The sequence below is a fragment of the Bidens hawaiensis genome, unplaced genomic scaffold (assembly GCF_021521415.1).
Source record: "Bidens hawaiensis isolate Kalapana, Puna unplaced genomic scaffold, B.hawaiensis_p1.1 tig00021999_1, whole genome shotgun sequence".
NCBI classification, from domain to species: Eukaryota; Viridiplantae; Streptophyta; class Magnoliopsida; order Asterales; family Asteraceae; genus Bidens; species Bidens hawaiensis.
This window is the reverse complement of record NW_027493407.1, coordinates 80,621-86,679: the sequence shown is the minus strand read 5'-3', so window position 1 is coordinate 86,679 and position 6,059 is coordinate 80,621.

Below are 6,059 nucleotides of genomic sequence, written 5' to 3'. Positions count from 1 at the left end.
GTTTTAAGGGATTTACAAACATTATAACACATGGTACAACATACAAACCATAGTGAAGAAAAGTAATATAGTCTTTGAAGCATATAAATATGTGCAAAATGGAATTTTTTTCTCAAAATAGTGTCGTGGAGAAAAATATTTACCAATATAGCGTTCCTATAAAAGTATTTACTAATTTAATGTTTTTAGATTTCTCTCTCATAATATCATTGGTTAGCCTAAAACTTTAACTAAACAAATTATTTGAATACTTTTAAAAGTGAGATTTTGTTTTGTATTAAATAATTCTGTTTTTTTTTTCTTTTTCTATTAGATGAACATGTTTTTTATATAATAGTAATAACATATAAAATATCAGAAATAACAAATGAAATATGCTTTTCGATGTATATAAAAATTTAAAAAGAAGAAATATGTGACACCCTGCTAAAATGGTCATCTTCAGTAAAAATATTAAACATAACTTCCTAACGTTAATCCCCGCATAATTAAAAGTCGTTAAGGTTAATCACAATGAATCTAGCTTAAGCCCACACATGCACGATATATTGCTTTTAATTAATTGCTTTTATATAAATTACTTGCATTTTTGGATTTATCCGACAAATACCAACATTGATGACAAACTATTGAAACTACTCAAAAATAAAAATGAACATGGAGATTTGAATTCTATGCAATTGATTACATTTTGTAGTTGTTTATATAGCATATTGACGTTGAATACGAAGCTGAAGAGGTAGGTCCCAGCAGAGCCCAGTTGGACCCGTAAGACTCACCTTGAACAGGGACGTCTGCGCAATGACCAACTGCTCCAGCAGGACCCACCATGCTCAAAGAACCTTACGCGCAGTACGCCAGCTGTACCCGCAGGGAAAGCCTCCCAATGGTGAAGTACCCCGCCTGTTCCCGCATCTGCGGATACAAGCCATCAGGGAAGGCTACCAGCACTAACAGCAAGGCTACATGCACAAGGCATTAGCTACTTCAGTAGTCACATGAAGGAATGAGCAAGGCGGGAATACTCCCGCCCAAGTGAGCCAGTCCGTATGCTTCTGGAAGGTCTTTCGTGCTATACCTACTAAGGTATGGGCGGAACAGCCAAATTGACCAGAGCAGCCCATGAACCAATCACAGGGTGACAGCTCACCGACAACAATACGAGGAGGAGCACCCTCTAGTACTGTTTGTCACTATTAGCCGCTGCCTACTCACCAACCCTTACGAGGGGACGTGCGCAGCCTACAGTTGGTGGAACAGTGCGTAGCCGGCAGTAAAGGAACAGTATACAGCCGACCTTTACTGTTGGCCGTAGCCTACCCACCAACCAGCATGGCCTGTGCGTAGTCCACTGTTGGTGGAACAGGAATACTATTCAGCCGGCAGTACCTTCTAGGAAACCTACCTTCGGCTATAAATACTCCAACACCTTGGAATGGTAAGATCATCTGATATCTCAATCTTATCTAGCAATCTCTTAATATACACTTATATTCAGAGCAATCTAGTCTGATTCTCACGCCGGAGGGTGGTCACAAGGAGGAACCCCCCCCCCCCCTTCTCAGTGACGAGCTTACGGTGTCTGTTTTGCAGGTCTCCAGAAGAACAACCTTCTCTGCTGGACCTCATCCCCGTGGGAAACATTACTTAACCCCCAGATTATCTATAATCTGTCCAAGGGTTCACTTAGTGTTTCTTCATTGGCGCCATCCGTGCATAAAAGCTAGAACTAATTTAGTTTTTTCAAAATTTCTGAAGAAATGGTTAACGTTACTCCGGTCCCAAGGCCAGTAACCGACCAAGAAACCCCGGTAACCACAACCCCAGCAACTGGGGGGAACACCGGCGGTTATACAAATCTTACGAACACTACCCCGACTACCCAAGCCGGGGCAAGTGCAGTAAATATTCCACTGGGGTTCACTGATGCCCAGTTGGAAAAACGAACGAGGGTCCCTCGCCAAACACTAGATCAAGTGAAGGCTGGGCCGAAGCACGTCAAAGAGAGTTCCAAGCTGAATTGGATGAACGCTTGCGTTCAGTTCAACAGGCTGACGAATTCGGCAGTACTCGCCAACACCTCAATATGAACAGTGAGTGCGAGTACTCAGACGACGAGAGGGAAGAATCCGATACCGACGCAAACCCTCGCCATAAGGCGAAAGGGAAGCGTAAGGAAACGGACTTCCAACCAAAAAGGAATTTTGGGGAAGCTTTTAAACCAACAAATGCGGAGAGAAACCCGCGTGACTTCTCCAAAACCTTTAGACCAACTGCTACAAATGCAGGAAAGTCAAAATTCGCAAGGGACATTGCGGAAGCAATCGCCCCGAGAAGTGCCAAACAAATGTCCAACATTGGCACTTATGATGGTCTATCCGACCCAGACGACCATTTGAACAGGTTCATTGCGGGGGCTACCGTCAGTAACTGGACGGAACCCACGTGGTGTTACATGTTCCAGATGACTCTGGTCGGAGCGGCCAGGGCATGGTTCGATCGTTTACCAGTCCACCACATATATGACTAGGCGGACTTTCAGAACAAGTTCAGCCAGCACTTCAGCCAACAGAGGAAATACACTGAAGAACAGTGGACGATCCTCAACTGCGTTAGAAAGGAGGATGAATCTTTATTAGACTTCATCACCCGCTTCAACTCCAAAAAGCTAAGTCTCGGCAACATAAGTGAAGATCTGGTTCGCGCCGCTTTCATCCAAGGCGCCGAATACCCAGAGCTTATCCGCACATTGACGGGTAAGGATGGCATGCCATCAACATGGGATGCCATCATGACGGCGGCAAAACGCTTTGCCGAGACGGAAAAGCAACTGGGAAGGGATCTTCCCCAGAGTACACACCTCTACACGCAGAGGACAAGAGAGAACAATGTTCGGATCGCCCGGCAGAACAAAAAGAGGAAGCTAGGTATCTGGCAGTCAAGGGTAAACTTTGACACCTCATCTAGCTCTCACCCTCTTGTTGGCGGAAGAAAATCACACACACCCTTCAAGCCAAAAGAACCGGTGGACGCCACTCACCAAAAGCGTCACAGAGATATTTGCCACTGAAAAGCTACCGTGGCCAAAAGCTCCAATGATCCGGCAGCGACCTAATGCGGATCAGAGCAAATCCTGTGACTTCCACGGGACAAAAGGTCATGGTACGGAAGAGTGTACATCCTTGAAGGATATTGTTGAAGCATTCGTCAAGGATGGAAGACTGGCACACCTGGTGGCATCAATCAAGAAGGGAGGACGGAACGACAACCGGTACCGAGGCAACGGACGAAAGCCCGTTGACATCAGCATCAACATGGTTCATGGTAATATCAGAGGAAGAAAAAGGCGAACGATAGAACCATGTGCGTGGAAGGAAGCTGAGGTGCGCTTCCCGCGAGTGCCAGGAGGACCCAGCAAAGAAGGCCCTATCATCATCAAAAGCCAGCTGGGGCACTACATCACCTCCCGCACTCTTGCTGACAACGGCGCCTCGTCAACGGTGATGTACAGGCAGTTCTTCGACAAGCTAGATGACGAAGACAAGGAACGCCTGGAAACGATCTGCGCCTCGATGGAAGGGTTTGATGGCAGCACAAACACCCCCCTGGGTATCCTATCTTTCCCCGTCACTCTTACGGATGGGAAACACTCCCGCACAGAAGATGTGGACTTTGTCGTGATGAGGAAGCCACACCACACATACGACATTCTCTTCGGGAGAGACGGGATGGCAAGATTCAACGCCGTGGTATCCTCAGTCCACGGCATGATGGGATGGCCAACAGCTGAGGGTGTAGCGATGATCACCGGCATTCCCCAGGTATGCATCGCATCTGTCTCATCTAAACCCAAACCAAATATGGCTAAACCGACCATCACCGAACCAGAAAAATGGGCCTTCAATTGCAAGTACCTAGACCAGGCCGTCACCATTGGCCCTACAATTGTTGATCCCACACGCACCTTACTCAAGCGCCTATTACAAAAAAACGCTGACATCTTCGCGTGGACACCAGCTGACATGACTGGTGTGCCCCGAAGTAAGGCAGAGCATAAGCTCAAATGCGATCCGGCTGTTACGCCGATCGTACAAAAGCGCAGAGTAATGGGGCCAGAACAAACTAACGCGTGTAGAACCCAAGTCAAGGAACTCCTTGACGCAGGCATCGTACGCGTTAGTAGATATCAAACTTGGGTTGCAAATCCCGTTATGGTACCGAAGAATAACAAACAATGGCGTATGTGCATAGATTTCAAGGACTTGAACAAAGCATGCCCCAAAGATTGTTATCCGTTACCCTAAATTGATCTTAAGGTGGACTCGCTGGCACCGTTCCGCCTTAAATGCTTCCTGGATGCGTATAAGGGGTACCATCAAATACACATAGCCGTTGATGATCAGGACAAAACCGCTTTTCGGACGCCCGATGGCACATTTTGTTACCAAATGATGCCATTCGGACTTAAGAATGCCGGGTCCACATACCAACGCCTGATGGACAACCAGTTTCAGGCCCAAATTGGGAGGAACTTGAAAGTCTACATGGATGACTTGGTCATCAAAAGCCCTGACCCAGAAGTGATGTTGAAAGACATCGAAGAGACTTTCAACACGCTCAGGAAGATAAACATGAAGCTCAACCCGAGCAAATGTGCCTTTGGAATGGAAGAAGGGAAGTTCTTGGGGGTCATCGTCACTAAAGATGGCTTCAGAGCGAACCCTGAAAAGGTCGAAGCCATTATCAAAATGGAATCACCTACTACCATCAAACAGGCTCAGACACTGAATGGACGACTGGTGGCACTTAATCGCTTTTTGGCAAACCACGCGGATAAGTCGTTTCCCTTCGTGTCAACGTTGAGAAACTGTTTAAAGAAAACGCACTTCCGCTGGACACCAGAAGCGGAAGCAGCTTTTCAGGAGATTCAGTCACGCTTGATCGAACTCCCAACACTCACAGCACCAAAAGCGGGAGAGGAATTAATCCTATACCTTTCCGCAACAGATAGAGCAACCGGGGCAGTCCTGCTAGTAGAGCGAAAAGGCATCCAGATGCCAATCTATTATGTCAGCCGTGTCCTAACAGACGTAGAAACCCAGTACTCTGCCCTCGAAAAATTAGTCTTAGCACTTATACACGCTTCACGCAGGTTAAGACGATATTTCCAGGGCCACCCAATAACCATTCTCTCTAACTTCAAACTTGCAAACGTTCTAGGCAAACCCGAGTTATCGGGACGCCTAGCCAAATGGGCAATTGAGTTGGGAGAATACGCGATAAAGTATAAACCAAGACCAGCCATAAAAGGCCAGGTTCTGGACGACTTTATTGCAGAAGTGCCTGCATCGCGGGAAAAAGAGTGCCAGGAAGAGGTTCAACCCTCTCCAGCACAAGACATCAATGATGTCTGGCAACTCTACACTGATGGAGCAGCCAGTAACGAGGGTTCAGGCGCAGGGCTGAAACTAACCAACCCAGCAGGCCAAGAATACACTTACGCTATTCGACTGGATTTTCCAAGTACGAATAACGAAGCCGAATATGAGGCATTCTTGGCTGGGCTGAGAATTGCGCGTAAGATGGGGGTGAAAAACTTGGAAGCCCTCGTGGATTCCATGTTGATAGCCAATCAAATCAACGGGACGTACACGGCCGTGAACGACACAATGGCCCTGTACCTCGAACAAGCAAAATCCCTTATGCGCGATTTCAATGACTGCAAAGTCATACACGTCAAGCGAAGTGAAAACAAATCTGCGGATGCGTTAAGCAAGCTTGCATCATTAGCCTTCACCCACTTAGGAAAGGATATCCGCATTGAACTCCTCGAGACACCTTCGGTCCCGCACAAGGAAATTTGTGTCATCCAAACCAGCTCGGAAACGTGGATGACACCAATAATAAAATACCTTGCGGCAGGTACACTACCAGAATCCAAAACACAGGCAAGAAAACTACGCTGTAAAGCACTGAATTATCAACTCATCGATGACATCCTTTACAGACGTAACTTTCTTGGCCCACTCTTAAGATGCGTGGACAACCAAGATGCTGAC